The sequence below is a fragment of the Pinus tabuliformis genome, chromosome 4_1 (assembly GCF_031772625.1).
Source record: "Pinus tabuliformis cultivar Carrire ecotype Pingquan chromosome 4_1, CPIR1, whole genome shotgun sequence".
In the NCBI taxonomy this organism is placed as follows: domain Eukaryota; kingdom Viridiplantae; phylum Streptophyta; class Pinopsida; order Pinales; family Pinaceae; genus Pinus; species Pinus tabuliformis.
This window is the reverse complement of record NC_142303.1, coordinates 749,214,821-749,233,803: the sequence shown is the minus strand read 5'-3', so window position 1 is coordinate 749,233,803 and position 18,983 is coordinate 749,214,821. Positions and strand designations below refer to the sequence as shown.

The 18,983-nt window shown below is 40.1% G+C and overlaps 1 long non-coding RNA gene across 3 annotated transcripts in view; it reads left to right on the top strand.

The window, feature by feature from the left end:
- Positions 1-18,983, top strand: part of LOC149178308 (uncharacterized) — a 43,952-nt gene that overhangs the window by 18,530 nt on the left and 6,439 nt on the right. The gene's annotated exons all lie outside the window — the stretch shown is intronic.

The following is an 18,983-nucleotide window of genomic DNA, read 5'->3' as shown; positions in this document are numbered from 1 at the left end:
AGATTGGGATGAGTTTGCTGAGTGAGATGGAAAAAGAAACAGTAACACCAACTTGTCCATGACAGTTGAAACATCTCTTCAGTTGCAGAGAGGGAGGACTTTAATATGGCTTTGGAAGCATTTGAGAGAGTTGCATGAAACTTCAGACAAGGGAAGAACCTTGTTCCTTAATAACATATTGTTTTTGTTCATGATGGATGAGAGTACAGCATTAAAAGAGCATTTATTCAAAATCCAGGATATTAGAGAACAATTGTTGGCTACTGGTTGTTGGAAGATGCAAGAGCTGGACATGTTGGTAATCCTGTTGAAAAACTTACCATCAACGCTAATATCATTGAAAGGCTTACCATGAGCACCTTTTTGATGCCTTAAACATCAACACTATGAACGTTGACCTAAAGTTTAATGAGTTGTGCAATAAGCTCTTATAGCAGGGTAGATGGAAGAAAGAGTTTGGTAGTAGTAGTGAATTAAAGGGTAGAGAATAGGCCTTTGCAGCAAATGTCAAGGGCAGAGGCAAGTGGGCAAAGAAGAAAGTTCAAGGCAGGAGATCTCATTGATATGCTTACCATGAGCACGTTATTGAGGCCTTAAACATCACCACTATGAATGTTGACCTAAAGTTTAATGACTTGTGCGATAAGCTCCTACAGCAGGACAGATGGAAGAGAAAATTTGGTAGTAGTAGTGAGGTAAAAGCTAGAGAGTAGGCCTTTGCAACAAATGTCTAAGGGCAAAGGCAAGTGGGAAAAGAAGAAAGTTCAAGGCAGCAGTGGAGTTGCAATCAAGAGTTTGAAAACATCACATGTCACCATTGTGCAAGGTGGGCCATATGAAGGAGCATTGCAAAAATAAGTTGGCTCATTGGAAAGTCAACCAAGGAGGGCTTTAGTAGAAGGCTTATGTCGTAGAGCATATAAGAGGAGGAGTTAGCCTCTTATGCAACCATGATCAAGAAGTAAGCATATAAGCTTTGGTGATCTACTTGGGACTTTTATTTTGGTGCATCACACAACACTTCACCAATAGGAAGGGTTGGTTCGCAGAGTATCTACCTATTGCTATAAGGATTCATTAATATTTGGTGGGAGGCAAGAGTTCATGGTAGGAAGCCAAGGGTTTACGGAAATTTATTTTAGAGGGAAATGTTAATTTTCCTCAATGTGTACTATGTACTAGGCATGAAGCTTAAATACTCTCAGAGGGTTAAATTATGAGGCATTTCCACCATCTGGATGCCAACTTTAGCAATCACAAATACTACGAGTTAGTAAGTGCACAAGGAGATAATTGCCCTTGGTGTAGAGGATCATGGATTGTTCAGATTGGTCGACATCGAATAGGTCAGGGAGCATGCATTGGAAACTAGTAGTGCATTAGACATCAATACTTTGGCATTTGTGGTATGGGCACCTAATCTAGATCTATGTCTCTTAGTTGGATCGAGAGAATATGGTAGATGGACTTATTGACATCCAATAACAAATAGGGTGTTTGTGGAGCTTGTTAGGCAAGGAAGTAGGATAGAATGACATTTGATGAAGGACAACCTTTGAGAGTGAACAAAGTCCTTTAGCTAGTTCATGCAAATGTTTGTGGACCAATGAGCAAGACATCCATCACTAGTGCTAGGTATTTCCTCCTTTTTGTTGAGGACTACAATAGGAAATTGTGGGTGTATTTTCTAAAATAGGAATTTGAAATATTTCATAAATTTCAAAAGTTTCAAGCATTAGTAGAAAAAGACTTAGGTTGGCACATTACCACTCTTAGGTCTTAATATGTGAGGGAATTTTGTTCCAAGGAATTCAATAACTTCTTAAGTTTTATGCTAAAACATGGGAATTGTTGGAGGAGGAACCACACTATCGTAGAGATGGCCATGTTTATATTGGAGAACAAGTTTGTTCCAAATAATTTTTTTAGTTGAATAGATCTCTAATGATGGCAATGAAGTAGAAGACCACAGAGTGAGCTCAATGCTAGTCATCTTAAGGTCTTTGGTTCTATTGCATATGCCTGGATTCCACAAGAGAAGAGAACCAAGTTAAACCTAGAGAGAAAGGAACTTATGATCAAAGGGTACAATGATTATCATTAAGCTTCTCTAGAGATCACCATTACAATAGAGTAGTTGTTGCAGCTAAGGATTTGGAGTCAAGTTTTAGGTAGCTCCACCTAAAAAGGGGGAAGATTGTGCGCATGAGGAGTCTTCCAGGTTGATAATGGTAAAATTTTATGTGGACCAATGGAATCAAAATTTGGATGACTCGAGTATAGGTAGCCCAAGTCATTGTGACAATATCAATTTGGATGAAGAGCATCCCAAGAAGAGGCCAAAGTTGTGGTCCAACACCATTAGAGATGTTTGGGTGTGTGATATGATTGAGGGATGATCATTGAAAGATGAGGGCAAACATAAACCAAACATGGTTAACTTTGTTCATATGGCCAATGTTTAGGGTGTTTATGAGCCATAGGTGTTTGAGGAAGCAACAATGAAAACTGAATGGGAGAAGGCCATCGCAATCAAAATGAGAGTCTAATGAAAAATCATACTTGGGATCTCATAGGTGTTCCACCAATGAAGAGATCCATTGGGTGCAAATGTGTGTACAAAGTCAAATATAAGGTGGATGGCACACTTGACAACTACAAGGCACAATTGGTTGCAAAAGGGTTCTCTCAGCAAGTGTGCATTGGCAATGAGGAGATCTTTGCTCCTACAATAAAAATGACGCCATCTAATTAGTTCTAGCCATGATAGTGCAGTTTGGCTGGAAGGTCCATCAATTGGATGTGAAAAGTGGCTTCCTCAGTGCAGATTTGGAGGAAGAAGTCTACATGTATCTGTCATAGGGTTTTGGGGGTCTAGGGAGAGAGCATCTTGTTTGTAGAGTAAAGAAGGCTCTATATGGCTTGAATTAGGAATCTAGGGCATGGGACATTAAATTGATAGATACTTGGATGAGTATGGGTTCTAGTGGGGTCTTTTGGATATGTCAATGGCATTTTATTATACTTAGTGAGGCAAGTGCTATTGAACATATCAAATCTAATATGAGTAAAGATTTTGATATGAATAACCTAAGGCCCCACACATTACTATCTAGGTGTGGAGGTTAGGCAAACATGTAGCAACATTTTGGTCTCACAAACAAAATATGCCAAGGGTTTTCTTGGCAGGTTCAAAATGATAGATTGTGAAATCTCGTCTATACCTATAGAGAGTGTTGGAGCTTTTAACCAAGATTGATTTTAAGACAATTAATGAGTTAGTCTATAGGCAACTTGTGGGAAGCTTGCTAGACCTTCAACCACTAGGCTTGATTTGAACTATGCCACAAGCTTCATTTCCAAATTCATGATAGCACTAAAAGTAGAACATTGGATTGCAACAAAGAGGGTGTTAAGATATCGTAAATGGACACTTGACTTTGGTATTCTGTACAACATAAGCAAAGCCGCTATGTTGTGGGTATGTACGTTTAGATTTGGTTGGTTTGATCGACATGATGTATGGGCATAACCCCCCCCCCCCCCCCCTTCCAAAAAAAAATATTGATCCCCAGAAGCCTTCAGAAGGAGCCACGTGGAAATTATAGGTCATGATTTCCTCTTGTTTTTGTAAAATTGTGAACAAATATTTGTTTGGAAGCCTCTAGGAGGCATGCCGTGGAAAAATTACGTGGGTTGCAAGAGTTCGTATGAGGTTTGCAGTCTTAGAACAAAGGAAACCTGTTGAGTTTGATAGTCCATGCATTTGGCGCACGCCAACTCTTGTCAATAGAGAGAGCAGAAGATGCAAGGAGGGACAGATTGAGAGTTTAGGTTTTGATCGAGGTTGTGGGAATGATCCAGAACTTCACTGAGCGAATATTCAATCAACTCTAGACCAAACATTTGGACTTCAACCACAAGACAAACACGTGAAAAAGGGTGAATCCCTGGACATAAAGGGGAGCCACGTGTATTCGAGCCTTCGGGCTTCAAACAAGGTTGTCAAGTGGAAAAGGGTTGGACCCCCTAATGTCTCAAACCCCAAATGAAGTGGAACCCAGCTCAAATAAATTTGGGATTGAACCTTTCAGCATCAAACGAGAGTCCTTTGTCGAGTTGTAGATCAGGCAAGATCGTTCAAACCCTTGAATAAGATGGGATGCATCCTAAATAGTCCTAGACCTGGCTGATATATTGATTTGGAACCCCAAACCTTTGAATTTTTGATTGAGTGGCCAAAACCAATGTGTATCCAATGTCGTGCAAAGAACAAGAGAACGCCATTTCTCTAAGGGAGAGAAGCTTAAACGCCTTCGATCATTGTTTTTATTTGGGGATTTGGAGAAGTGCGAGTTTCATTGTTACACAAAAGGTTGAGATTGCCCGATTTTCATGTGCCCATAACCCACAGGTTCAGGAGATTGAACTAGTAGGGGTCCGAATTTGATACACCTCCAGAATCTGTTTTCATCAAGTGGTATCAGAGTAGGGAAATGTTTCCCGCAGGATGAAGGAGGACAACTTCCAGTTGTGGTTGGGTAGAAGTTGTTGGGACAATTCAACAGGCGTTTGTGGGTAGAATTTTTAAGGGAGGTGAGCAACGTGCAACAACTAGAGGAGCAAAGGAAGCTCGAGAGGTTATAGAGGAAAGTGAACTTGTGATACCAGAAGGCTGAGCCGGAGGAGAGAGCTTGGTGAGGTGTTAGTGTCGGGTTAGTTGCAGCGTACTGCTGAGTTCAAGCAGAAGCTCAACGATACATGAGGAAAAAGAAGACCGAGATTGAAGATGAACGAGATGCAACAATGAAGGCTCATGATCAGGATATCATGAAGATTTTCAATTGTGGGAGTATGATGCAAGGGCATAAACCACCTCCACCCCCAAACTGAAAATGATTCCAGAAGCCTCTAGATGGAGCCATGTGGAAATTGTAGGAGGACACGATTTCCTCTGGTTTTTGTAAAGTTGTAAATGAATATTTGTCTGGCAACCGCTAGGAGGCATGGCATGGCAAGATTCTTCTTGTCTGTTAGGGTTTTGTTTATTTTTATATGGGCAACCTGTGAATGTTAGGAAGGTGGCCAATCCAATGTAAGAATTAGGTCGAGATGCAGGGGCATAAACCACTTCCACCCCCAAACCGAAAATGATTCCCAGAAGCCTCCAGATGGAGCCATGTGGAAATTGTAGGAGGACATGATTTCCTCTGTTTTTTGTAAAATTGTAAATGAATATTTGTCTGGTAGCCTCTAGGATGCATGACATGGCAATATTCTTCTTGTCTGTTAGGGTTTTGTTTACTTTTATATGGGCAACCTGCAAATGTTAGGTAGGTGGCCAATCTAATGTAAGAATTAGGTCGAGAGAGAAGGCCTCAGACTTGAGAGGCGTAGGATGTAATTGTTTCCATTTTGAATCTAAGTTTTCGTACCCCTTGTTTGAATTTGTGTTTACCAAGCTATTTTTGTGAGTCTTGTGGGTTAATTGAATGAACCTTAACCAGGTGAGACGGCGAGTTTTCAGACCCCAAAAGACGAGAGGCAAGAAACCTTAGATTGGAGGTTCGTGTGACGTTGCAGTATCGGGCCAAGGCCAAAGTTGAGTATGGAAGAGATGGACAAAGTCTTAGATCAGATTGAGCCTTCGGGATTCAAACACAACTAAAGCATGATGTAAGAGCTGAAGTTGAATTGGCAATGGACCCACTTATTTAGTTCTTTGGGCCTCAACATAAAATAAATGTTGGAAAAGGGGTTGGACCCTCGAACTCGTTTGGACCCCCAAGTGGGTCGAACAAGATGGGACTCAACCCGAACTGTTGGACTGAGCCGAATAGATCATTGGGGAGGAGATGCGATTAGAAGTAGCCAGACTATTGGCACTGATGGATTGACAACCACTGATCTCTTATGGATAATGGTTGTCGATATTTAGGCCTGTGCGATGAAAATGCCCGGTCACAAACCCCTGATTGCTTGGACAACTTAGGTGAAGCGCCTTCAGACCAGTGCTGTGCCTTTGAGTTGGGTTGTGGTGGAAAAATCCTCTCGGACCTTGATCTAAGGGAGAAGACAGTTTTGGAGAAATTTCATTAGGGATAATGACAAAAGTTAGGGTTTTGAGAGCCACGAGTTCCATTGCTGCACAAATAAGGTTGAGATAAGCGAGTTTCGTGGGTCCATAACCCATAGGTTCAGGAGATTGAACGTTGAGGGGTTGAATGTGACAACCCCCTAGAATCGGTTTTCATCACAACAAAAGTAGAATACTAAGTAATGAAAAGAGTATGTAAGGCAGTTTTTCTTAGGAGAATGCTTTTTGATATGAAGATTTAGAAAATAGGGTTTTTTACCACAAAATATGACAGCCTAGTGCAAAGTCTCACTAAGCTCTCATCACAACAAAAGTAAAATACTAAGTAGTTGGTAAATTGGAAACTAGGGCCAAACTCCATGTGGGTCAGCTTATTTATGGCAGCTGATATTTTTATTGGATCCTTCTCATCGAGAGGTGTAGGATTGATCCAAAGATCATTCGATTCCGATAAGTATTTATGGAGATATGAATTTATTTTGTTTATGTAATTGTTATCAAGCCGACCAGTGCTTATGTAGGCTCTAGAAGCCCAGACGTCATGTCTATTCAATCATCCGCTTTTAGTATAAATAAGAGAGGATTTGGAGTCATTAATACAACACATTATTCAAGCGATCTCCTCCTCTCCACGTCTTGGGTTATTGGTGAAGGAGAGACACTAAGAAGAATACGCTGACCTTGGATGATGATGCCCTAGCTGTTGTACGTTGTTGAAGGAGATCTGGCTGCAGTAAAAGAGGCCTCATATGCAGCTAAAGGGAAGGCCCTATCCGCAACAAAGGAAGGCTTGGATAAGGCTAGATCCACAGACATTGAGGAGACCCTATACACAGTTCAGATGATGCCCTATACGCAGTTGAGATAATGATCTAGTTGCAGTTCAACTGTGCCCTAGCCACAGTTCAGACGTGCCTTAGCCGCAGTCAAGGGAAGGCTCCTATCCACTAACTAAAGAAGCTCCATTACACAGTCAAGTGATGCACTAAATACGCTGTCCAGAAGTTTAATACGGAAGCACTAAATATGCTGTCCATAAGTTTAATATGGAAGCACTAAATACGCTGTCCAAGAGTTTAATATGGAAGCACTAAATATGCTGTCCAGAAGTTTAATATGGAAGCACTATTACACTGTCCAGAAGTTTTATATGGAGGCCCTAATACGTTGACCTGTAGACTTATATTCAGGCCCTAATACGCAGCCTAATGCAGTCCATATTCGCTGGCCAAAGGAGGCCCTAACCACAGATAAAAGAGGCCTAATACGCACTCCAAGAATAGACACTATCACAGCTAATCGAAGCCTGTTGACACTGTAAAAGAAGAAGGAAAGTTCGAGTTGCTGTAGGTGACAACATCGTCATAGAAACAAGACTGTCTGCGTATTCTTTTGTGACTGCATAAAGTTGTTCTCTTCTTGTAGGAGAACCGAGTTAGAGGAGCTAAGGGATAGATCTGTTGGTATCTCGTTGGAAGGACAAGAAGCAAGGTTTATGTTGCTTGGAAGCCATAGAAAGACTGTGTGTTAGGCCGCAGGCCATAATACCACAGTCTGGGATTGTGTATGAGTTTTGAGGACTTGTACATATGCCCAAATCAACATCATAACCAAAGAAGTGTCCTAGTTTGTTTGAAGGACTGTTTCAATAGTGCTTGGTACCCTAACCGGTCATCATGATGACAGTAGCATAATATGTACAGCATGATGATGGAGGGCAGTAAAGTTGTGTACAACATCTCAACAATAGAACAGTCTGATGCAGCATGATGGGCATGCATAATGATGATTGAGACAACATGGTGAGATCATGGGCAGCATGATGATGCATGAGTAGCTAAAGTATGAAGTCATGGACAACTTGATGTATGGGTAGCACAGTGATCATGAGCGCATGAAGATGCATGATGCAACATGATGACGCTACATGGTAAGGTGCAACAGATGGATGAAATGGATAGATGAAGTCGTCACCTAGGAGATTCAGTGGAAGTAGAATGTCTTCAACTGATCTCATCATTATAGGAAATGATCTATGCTCAGATCCAGATAAGTCAAAGTGTTGACTTTTGTTGTAAATGTATTATCTCTCTCTCTCTCTTTCTTTGCTGAACTTTGAAGATAAAAGAAGATTTGATCAAAGGGTTTCCCCACACATTGTGGGGTTTGTCCCTGGCATGCGCCACATCTTGTGTCCTCTTGTCTTGGCTTGTCTTTTGCGATTTATATTTATGTTCTATCTACAGTTTACTTTACGTTGATGTGATTGTTAATATGGAAAATAAATTAAATAAATTGCTCTAGCATAGAACATACGCAAAATTAACATGGTATCAGAGCTTAGGTGAAGAGAATGCCCAAGCAAGAGTGAAAGAGCAATCAACGAAGACAATTGGGACAAGACAAAAGGATCAATGGATTCTTCACAATTCACTTAGGGTGAAGTCGAAACAGAGCATATTATAGAATGGCGTAGCAGAACTTCTAATGGGATACCTTAAGATCACTTCATTAGGAAGTTCGGATCTAAGGGTGGAAGGAAAGGTAGATGTCTTGGTTATGAGTTCGGCCCTTATGCGAAGGAGTGTCTGAATGACAGAGATGCAGGTCATCAAAGACATGGCCGACTCTTCAAGGAAGCAAGGAACCCCAGGTAAGAAGAATCAAATATTGTTTTTGATAAGATAGAGAAGTGTTATCTTGTATTGGCCCTCTCCTTTAGATGCTTTGGGAATCTGGCATATTGATTGTAGTGCTTCAAAGCACTTCATTGGATAGAAGGGTGCACTCTCTAATTTGATAGAGATGGAAACAGTCGTGGGATTACACATGGAGCTGATGCCACCTATCCCGAAAAGGAAGTAAAAGGTTTTATGGTGGCATTTGTCAATGGAAAGTTATGTGTTTGAAAATTGAATTTTCGAAGATGTTTTTGAGTTCAGGGTTGTATCAAGTTGCAGGAAATCCACTGGGGACCATGTCCATTGACACAGCACCGGAGGTTTGTGAGTCAGATGGTGACAGAGATGCCTGAATTCAAAAAGAGCATGAAGGTACATGTCTGAGATGTACTGAAGGAAAATCTTACAAGGGGACCTTTCCCCCTCATGTAGCAGATCCACAGGTTTGGAATAACCTGTGGAGTTTGAGATTCATGAACAGGAATCTCATGTATACAAGTGGAATAAAGCCCTCTATGGCTTGAAGCAAAATACCCCGGGCGTAGTATGAGAGGATTGATAACTGTCTGATGAAGCTGAGATTCACTAGGAGTGAAATCGATCCAAACCATTACTCGAAGGTTGTGGATGATAGACCTCTCATACCGGCACCTATGTCTGACAGGTGCAGACCCTCTCATTTGTAGGAAACAGAGGGAGTTGGATTCTGTATGTGGAATGATAAATTGCAAGCCTGTGACTACCTCAAGGATATTAACTTTCAGAAGCTATATGGTAGTGATGTCGGACCAGATTTGGGAAATGCCTTTGAGTTTCATAAACTCAATCTCGTTGATGTTCTTGGTGAACTTCTGTCGAGACATATGTTTTGCAGTTAGCATGGTGAGCTCATATTTGGTTGGGCCTCACTAGATTGATGCCAAGAATCCTCTGAGATATCTTCGGGGCACAATCTCTCATGGATTGAGATACACTGCCGGAAATATGAAAACTGCATGATTATTCGAATGCTGACTGGGCAGGCATTGTGGAGGATCACTAGAGCACTTCTCAGTGTTGGTTCTCTTTGGATTCTGCTTCAATATCATGGATGAGCAGGAAGTAGAAATCGGTTGTTATAAGTACCGTCGAGACCAGATACCTAACTATGAGTATGACCTTGTATGAAGTTCCCTGGTTATGGAAAATCTTCAGTGAGTACACATGATGAATATCACTGTGATTCTCTGTGACAACCAGAGGTGGGATTTAATTATTGAGGAATCCTGTATTCAATGATTGCTCCAACAGATAGACATCAAATATTGCGTTATCTGGGATATGGTAAGTCGATGAGCAAGGAGGCTCCATCCCACTGAGATGATGTACAAGTCAGAGCCACGGGGAAAGATCAAATTTGTGATTTTCCCAAATGACTTGGAGTCGTCGAGAGACCTTTGTAAAAGGGTCATGCATACATTGAGCTCTGGGAGCTCTGGGGAGCTTGCGGTTCTTTCTGGAGCAACATACGACCACAGAGTGACTCACCCTCCCCTGGTGGTGCGCACTGGAACAAGATGATTTGCTCTCTTGTGGGACAAGATGATTCACTCTCTTGTGGAACAGGATGATTCGCTCTCCTGTGTAGCAGGATTGATGTGTTCTCCTGTGAGGCCTGCATTGATGTGTTTTCCATGGTGATTGTAGCAAGATTGATGTGTTCTCTTGTGAGGCCTGGATTGATGTGTTCTCTTGTGAGGCCTGGATTGATGTGCTCTCCATGGCGGCCTGGATTGATGTGTTCTTCTGTGAGGACAGGATTGATTAGTTCTCCTGTCGAGGCATCCTACCCATACAGTGTGGGACTTATGGGAAGTACCTCTCATCTGATCAATGAGCAGGGAAATGAAGTTAGGGACCATAGTGGTACCGATGGACGCATCGTTGTATTTACCGTACTCCCTATGCTAGGATGGCCTCCATTGATCTGGGATCAATGATACTGGTCTGGGACCAGTGGTAGGAGTTGTACCATACTATGACGTTGACTTCAGGTTGGTTGAGACTGGTCTGGGACCAGTGGTACATACTCCGAGACTGACTTCGTGTCAGTGCAAGACTGGTCTGGGACCAGTGAGAGTGGTACATACTATGACGCTGACTTCGGGTCGGTTGAGACTGGTTTTGGACCAGTGGTACACTCTCTGAGCCTATGATACTGGTTTGGGACCAGTGAGAGAGGTACACACTATGATGTTGACTTCGGGTTGGTTGAGACTGGTCTGGGACTAGTGGTACACTATCTGAGACTGTGATACTGGTCTGAGACCAGTGGTAGGAATGGTACATACTATGACGCTGACTTTGGGTCAGCAGAGACTGGTCTGGGACCAGTGGTACGCACTCTGAGACTGACTTCGGGTCAGTGGAGAATGGCATGAGACATTCTCGATCAATTCTTCTTCTTCATAGTTCAACAGAGCTAAGTTGAGAAAAGCAGAGCAGAGCCAACAGAGCTGAGTTGAGCAGAGCAGAGCTGGGTCGAGCAGTGCAGGGTATTGATGGCAGAGATAGTACAGTCAGACTTATGGATCTATGGATGGAGTTCTCCCTAGTTGAGAGGGAGTGTTAAATTGGCAACTAGGGCCAAACTCCATGTGGGTCGGCTTATTTATGGCAGTTGATATTTTTATTGGATCCCTCTCATCGAGAGGTGTAGGATTGATCCAAAGATCATCCGATTCCAATAAGTATTTATGGAGATATGAATTTATTTTGTTTATGTAATTATTATCAAGCCGACCAGCTCTTATGTAGGCTCTAGAAGCCCAAACGTCATGTCTATTCAATCATCCGCTTTTAGTATAAATAAGAGAGGATTTGGAGTCATTAATACAATACATTCTTCAAGTGATCTCCTCCTCTCCACGTCTTGGGTTATTGGTGAAGGAGAGACACTAAGAAGAATACATTAGCCTTGGATGATGCCCTAGCTGCTGTACTTTGTTAAGGAGATCTGGCCGCAGTAAAGGAGGCCTCATATGCAGCTAAAGGGAAATCCCTATCAACAACAAAGGAACGCTTGGATAAGCCTAGATCCACAGACATTGAGGAGACCCTATACACAATTCAGATGATGCCCTATACGCAGTTGAGATAATGATCTAGCTGCAGTTCAACTGTGCCCTAGCCACAGTTCAAACGTGCCTTAGCCGCAGTCAAGGGAAGGTTCCTATCCACTAACTAAAGAAGCTCCATTACACAGTCAAGTGATGCACTAAATACGCTGTCCAGAGGTTTAATACAGAAGCACTAAATACGCTGTCCAGAAGTTTAATATGGAAGCACTAAATACGCTGTCCAAAAGTTTAATATGGAAGCACTATTACACTGTCCAGAAGTTTTATATAGAGGCCCTAATACGCTGACTTGGAGACTTATATTCAGGCCCTAATACGCAACCTAATGCAGTCCATATTCGCTGGCCAAAGGAGGCCCCAACCACAGATAAGAGAGCCCTAAGACACACTCCAAGAATAGACATTATCACAGCTAATCAAAGCCTGTTGACAACGTAAAAGAAGGAAAGTTCGAGTTGCTGTAGGTGACAACATCATCATAGAAACAAGACTGTCTGCGTATTCTTTTGTGACTGCATAAAGTTGTTCTCTTCTTGTAGGAGAATAGAGTTAGAGGAGCTAAGGGATAGATCTGTTGGTATCTCGTTGGAAGGAAAAGAAGCAAGGTTTATGTTGCCTGGAAGCCATAGAAAGACTGTGTGTTAGGCCGCAGACCATAACACCACAGTCTAGGATTGTGTATGAGTTTTGAGGACTTGTACATCTGCCCAAATCAACAACATAACCAAAGAAGTGTCCTCGTTTGTTTGAAGGACTGTTTCAATAGTGCTTGGTACTCTAACCAGTCATCATGATGACAACATCAAAATATGTATAGCGTGATGATGGAGGTCTGTAAAGTTGTATACAACAACTCAACAATAGAACAATATGATGCAGCATGATGGGCATGCATAATGATGATTGAGACAACATGGTGAGATCATGGGCAGCATGATGATGCATGAGCAGTTGAAGTATGAAGTCGTGGACAACTTGATGTATGGGCAACACAGTGATCATGAGCAACATGAAGATGCATGATGATGCTACACAGTAAGGTGCAGCAGATGGGCGAAATGGATAGGTGAAGTCGTCACCTAGGAGATTCAATTGAAGTAGAATGTCTTCAACTGATTTCATCAACAAATTCACCATTTTGACGACATAAAACACAGAATCTAGGGACCAGGGTAGGAATTTCAAATCCAAATCACTTGTCAAATTTGACGATTTAGGCAACTATAGTACTTGTTCTAATGATTTTTACAAAGGATGTTGATGGTTACGAAAAAAATTGGTTGTATTTGACGGGCAATTGACCACATGACATGCAATTTCCCCGTCAAATTCCATCCTTACTAGGGACCTTCCCACCCATTTCTGCAAAAACATCCCAAATGAGAATTTTCCTTTCAAGAATAAAACATAAAAAGAGATGGCATTTTGGGGGTCCTTGACCATTCAAACTATATTAAACCACCATTTTGATTCACAAGTCATATTTTACTGAATCAAAGCATTATATCTCTGCTTTGTCGAAATATCCCCACATTGCTTATTTTTAGACCAAGAAAGACTATCCCTTCATCCTTATTTAAGAAAATACCTGCTTTCTCCAAAGTCATAAAACAAAAGGATTCCATTCACCTATTAAAAAATGGTGAGATTTGTAAATCTTGGGCAAAAGCACAAACTTGATTCTCAGCATCTGTGGGATCAGCTCTAGCATATTTGCAATATAATAAACACCATGAGAATTTAGAAAAACTACTAGATTTGTAGACAATTTGTGCCTACTGTCACACCCAATCCACATATTTCGTATATTTAATACATTTCTGCGTTTACCATTTTTCCACGTGATCCAATTTTCTATAACCTATATCCCTCAAACCACAGTTCTCCAAATCATTGACCTCCCCCTAGTCGATTTTGACTGTTGTCTTAACAATACCTCCATCGACTTATCACTTTTAGGTATTATAACCTCATGGCTAAGCACCACAAGTTATTTTCAAAAAAGCATCCACCATCCACTTTTGGTAGCAAAGGGCTAAAGCGAACTGCTCCATATTTCTCAAGCCCCATCCTCCAAATGGCTAAGTTTAAAGAACTAAAACATATGACTAAGTCTAGATGGATGAGATAAGTCCTAAAGATGCTCAAATAGATTCCAAACACATGCTACCTTAATTAAATGATTGCTACTATAAATTATGGTTTATGATATAGGTAATTTACAACATGCAAAATTTATGACAACACTAATGAAAACATCCCACCATTAAGTTTAATCAATAAATAATCAAAGGCTATTTAATAATGAAGTAAGGGAAAATATTACAACATCTTTTCAATGGCCAAAAATGCAAAAAGCAACTACTAATCCCTACACGTAATCCCTAAAATTATGGCTGAAAAATGCATAAAAATGATTTTTTCCTTTTTCAATTTAAGAGATGCAAATCCTAACCCTAGGACTATGACATCTAAGGTATTTTATCCTATTGAATGTAGATTTTGCTGTAACCTAACCCTTGTTTACCATGAAAAGAAGAAAAAGATCAATTTTTTTTGAAAGATTGGCACACAAAGGCTAGTGCGTTATCAATCTTGGGTATATGGTGTCAAGAAAAAATGCAAGGTCAAAGGTGGAAGACCTTGGTATGAGAGAGAAAGCCTCATAAGCAAACCTAACGATTTTCATTTAATTGGAGATTTAAGGTCAAGGGATGCTATTCTAAGTTTCTTTGATGGATCTAGGTGACCGATCTTGCAAAGGAGATTTTCGATTCACAAAATATCCAACATGTCATGAAAGACTAATAGAAATCCTAATTCTACAACATTGCAAAATGGAAGAAAGTACTCATAATAAAAAAGCACAATTCACTATAACATTACTTCATCAATCCAGGACAATATCCCTCCAAGCAATTTTATCCTCCCCAAGCCAATTCACTATCCTTTAGTGATCCGTTGCATCCAAGAGACAAGAGAAACTAGTGCGCACTCTCTCCTAAGAGAAATAATGAGCATGTGTTACAATGATCCTCCCAAATCGATTTCCCTCTATTTATCCACGGGAAAGCAAGTCACTTTAGGGAAAAATTAGACTAAAACCCCTAAAAATAATATTTTAAGTGTTTACAAGTTAAATATGCCATAAAGTCTACCTAAAAGATAGCTATCTCAGTCAATTTTGCTAACATCGCGATCGAGATTAAATCGGCGAGGGTTTGAAATCGGAAAAAATCGGTAAAAATCGGCAACACTGATCTCAATAGCAAAACATAATAAAAGGCCTCCTTTTAGGCCACATGTGAGAAAAAGGTCCTCCAAGGGTGACATTATCTTTCAATGTTGAAGATCTCCATAAAAAGTGTTCCAAGGATGGATCAAAAGATTTCTCCTCACTTCAAACCATCTCCTCATTGACAAATGTGCAATCAAGTAAAATCCTCATCATCATCAAGTTGTCACTAATCGAACTCCACCTCATCACTCTAGTTTTGATGAGGGTGATGTCCCAAGCTTAGGGCATGATGTCATTATCCAAAATGGTTTACCATCCCTTGCAAAAGGATCTCAAGTCATCATCATCATCATCAAACTGGTGCAAGAATAAGGTAATTTCCCTTAAGGTGCAATGCTAGCCTAGGGCGTGCTATCTCTGGGGAACATTCTCTTTCTAGCCAACATCTTAGCATCAATGATCAATGTTTCAGGTTTTGGAGGGAGAAGAGGTGATCATCATCAATGCTGGATCCATCCGAAGGTCAATGCTCTTCACTAAATGTTCAACATTTTGGCTATAGTGCCCTGAAGTGACATTGAGTGGAGTTTTATGTTGATCTATAAACTGCAGTGGATGTTCCACTAGACAATTTGTCATGACAGAATTGATAAAAAAAGATTGAAATCTGAAATCTATACAACGAGGGTTAATTTTCCTTGGTTTTATGGATTTATTAATTACCATTTTCCTTAGTTTTATTAAACCCTAAATGTAAGCCCTAAAATTATGGTTGAAAAATTCATAAAAATGATTTTTTTTTCCTTTTTCAATTTAAGAGATGCAAATCCTAACCCTAGGACTATGATGTCTAAGGTATTTTATCTTATTGGATGCAGATTTTGTTGTAACCTAACCCTAGTTTACCATGAAAAGTTTTTTTTTTTTTTTGAAAGAATGGCACACAAAGGCTAATGCGTTATCAATCTTGGGTATATGGAGTCAAGAAAAAACGCAAGGTCAAAGATGGAAGACGTTGGTTGGAGTATGACAAAGAAAGCCTCGTAAGAAAACCTAACGATTTTCAATTAATTGGAGATTTAAGGTCAAGGAATGCTATTCTAAGTTTCCTTGATGGATCTAGGTGATAGATATTGCAAAGGAGATTTTAGATCCACGAAATATCCAACATATTAGGAAAGACTAATAGAAATCTTAATTCTACAACATTGCAAAATGGAAGAAAATACTCATAATAAAATTACACAATTCACTATAGCATTACTTCATCAATCCAAGACAATATCCCTCCAAGCAATTTATCCTCCCCAAGCTAATTCACTATTGTTTAGTGATCCATTGCATTCAAGAGACAAGAGAAACTAGTGTGCACTCTTTCCCAAAATAAATAATGAGCATGTGTTACAATGATCCTCCTAAGTCGACTTCCCTCTATCTATCTGAGGGAAACGAAGTCGCTTTAGGGAAAAATTAGACTAAAAACCCTAGAAATAATATTTAAAGCGTTTACAAGTTAAATGTGTAATAAGTCGACCTAAAAGATAGCTATCTCAATAACAAAACATATTAAAGGCCTCATTTTAGGCCACATGTGAGAAAAAGGTCCTCCAAGGGTGACATAATCTTTCAATGTTGAAGATCTCCATTAAAAGTGTTCCAAGGATGGATCAAAAGATTGCTCCTCACTCCAAACCATCTCCTCATCAACAAATGTACAATCAAGTAAAATCCTCCTCATCATCAAGTTGTCATCAATCAGACCCCACGTAATCACTCTAGTTCTGATGAGGGTGATGTCCCAAGCTTAGGGCATGATGTCATCATCCTAAAAGGTGTACCATCCCTTGCAGAAGGATCTCAAGTCATCATCATCATCATCATCAAATTGGTCCAAGAATAGGGCAATGTCCATCTAGAAGGTGCAATGGTAGCCTAGGGCGTGTTATCTATGGGGAACATCCTCTTTCTAGCCAACATACTAGCCTCAATGACCAATGTTTCAGGCTTTGGAGGGAGAAGAGGTGATCATCAACAATGTTGGATCCATCCCAAGGTCAACGCTCTTCTCTAAATGTTCAACATTCTGGCTATATTGCCTTGAAGTGTCATTAAGTGGAGTTTTATGTTGATCTGTAAACCGCCGTGGATATTCCACTAGACAATTTGTCATGACATATTTGATAAAAAAAGACTGAAATTTGAAATCTATACAATGAGGAATAATTTCCTTAGTTGTATGGATTTATTAATTACTATTTTTTTGCTTATGCTTGCAACAGGTAATTTGCAAAAAATAGAGAGCAATGAAATACAATCACACACTAATCATCGTGAATACCAAGATATGATTTGGTAAATCGTTTTGGGAGAAAACTAAATTGGAAGTTGAGGTTGCATTGTTGTCTTTTGTCTGAATGGAAATGATGCAAATACAAAGCTGTAGGCACTTTGTATGGAGTTACTTGAGACTTATGGCCTGTGGGTTGTTAGAGAAGACAAACACCTTGCGTTTTTCTCTCTCTATATCAACTCCCATCTACTCTACTCTACTACGGAACAAAAATGCATTGGAATAGAATGGAACCCCTTTTCCTCCTAGTGGCTTAGTTGTAACACTACCTGAGCAAACTAGGGGTTAAATGTGACCCATCAATCGTCAACATGAGTTGCAACTCGACCCTTCTAGAGTCTTCTTTATAGTCCCGATGTGGCTAGCCCCTTTTCCATGAGTAAGGGGAGTTGACGTGGCATCCTCTCAAATTATGGTGGCAAGTAACAATAGGTCTATTGGGAGGCATGCTTTTTTCATTCGAATTCCAATCGACACAATTTTTGCATTGTTGAAAACTCTTCAAGTGTAGAATAACGTCACATAGAGTTTTACTCCCAAAAAAACATCATTTAAGGCATCAAATTGGCCCCCAAAAGTTTTTGACTCCTATTCTCCAAACCGGTCCCCACCATTAAAATTGTTGCTATAAGTTCATTTTAAACGCACAATTCGCAGAGAAAACAAGACCTAGTTGATATCGCTAACTTCTTTGTTTTCATTTGAGTGTGACAGAATGCCAAACAATTGGCGGGCCATCTAAAGTTACTTCTCCATGCCATGGTCTCTTCTTGCACAAGTTGTAAACCATAATATTCATCCTTTCTTGATTCCATTACTACTTTGTTGTTTCATTCTTCTAGACATTTACCTGTAAAACTTGTATATATTTGATAACCTCAAGAAGAAAGAATGCTTTGTTTCTTTCTTTATCATTATGTGGTGCTAGATCTCTCAACATTTGAAACATTGCCACGCTAATTGCACATTTGCAATAAATCCAACAAGGGATTCATGCTTTGTGCATCATGAAAAAGCTTTCGTGATGGATATCATCTTAAAAAAAATGGGCTCCATTGCCAATTGATGAGGGCCTTGTCGTATGGGGAAATGATGAATTGAAGGGCTAAAAGTCTAGTTCCAATGCATAGTCATTGTTGAACCATTTCTCATCCTCGAGGCATTCTTTGAGTTTTACCTATTTTGTATTGTCATATGTTCTATTTAAAGATCAATGGCATTGACATGATCCATGGTATCTTAACAACTGATTTTTGATGCAAGTCATCTATTTTTTTAATATTTGATTTACTTGCAAAGTACCAACTCCTCTTTCCTTTATCCCTTGATGGGCTACGAGTTTTGATAGATAAACACTAGATAAAATGAACACTTGCCCCCTTCGGAAATTGACCTCATAACCTTTCTCCATGAGTACCTCTTGCGCATGAAAGGACCCTCCTGACTCATGCTAGAACTAAACTATCCCTTGCCCCCTCACTACATACTTGGCATCATT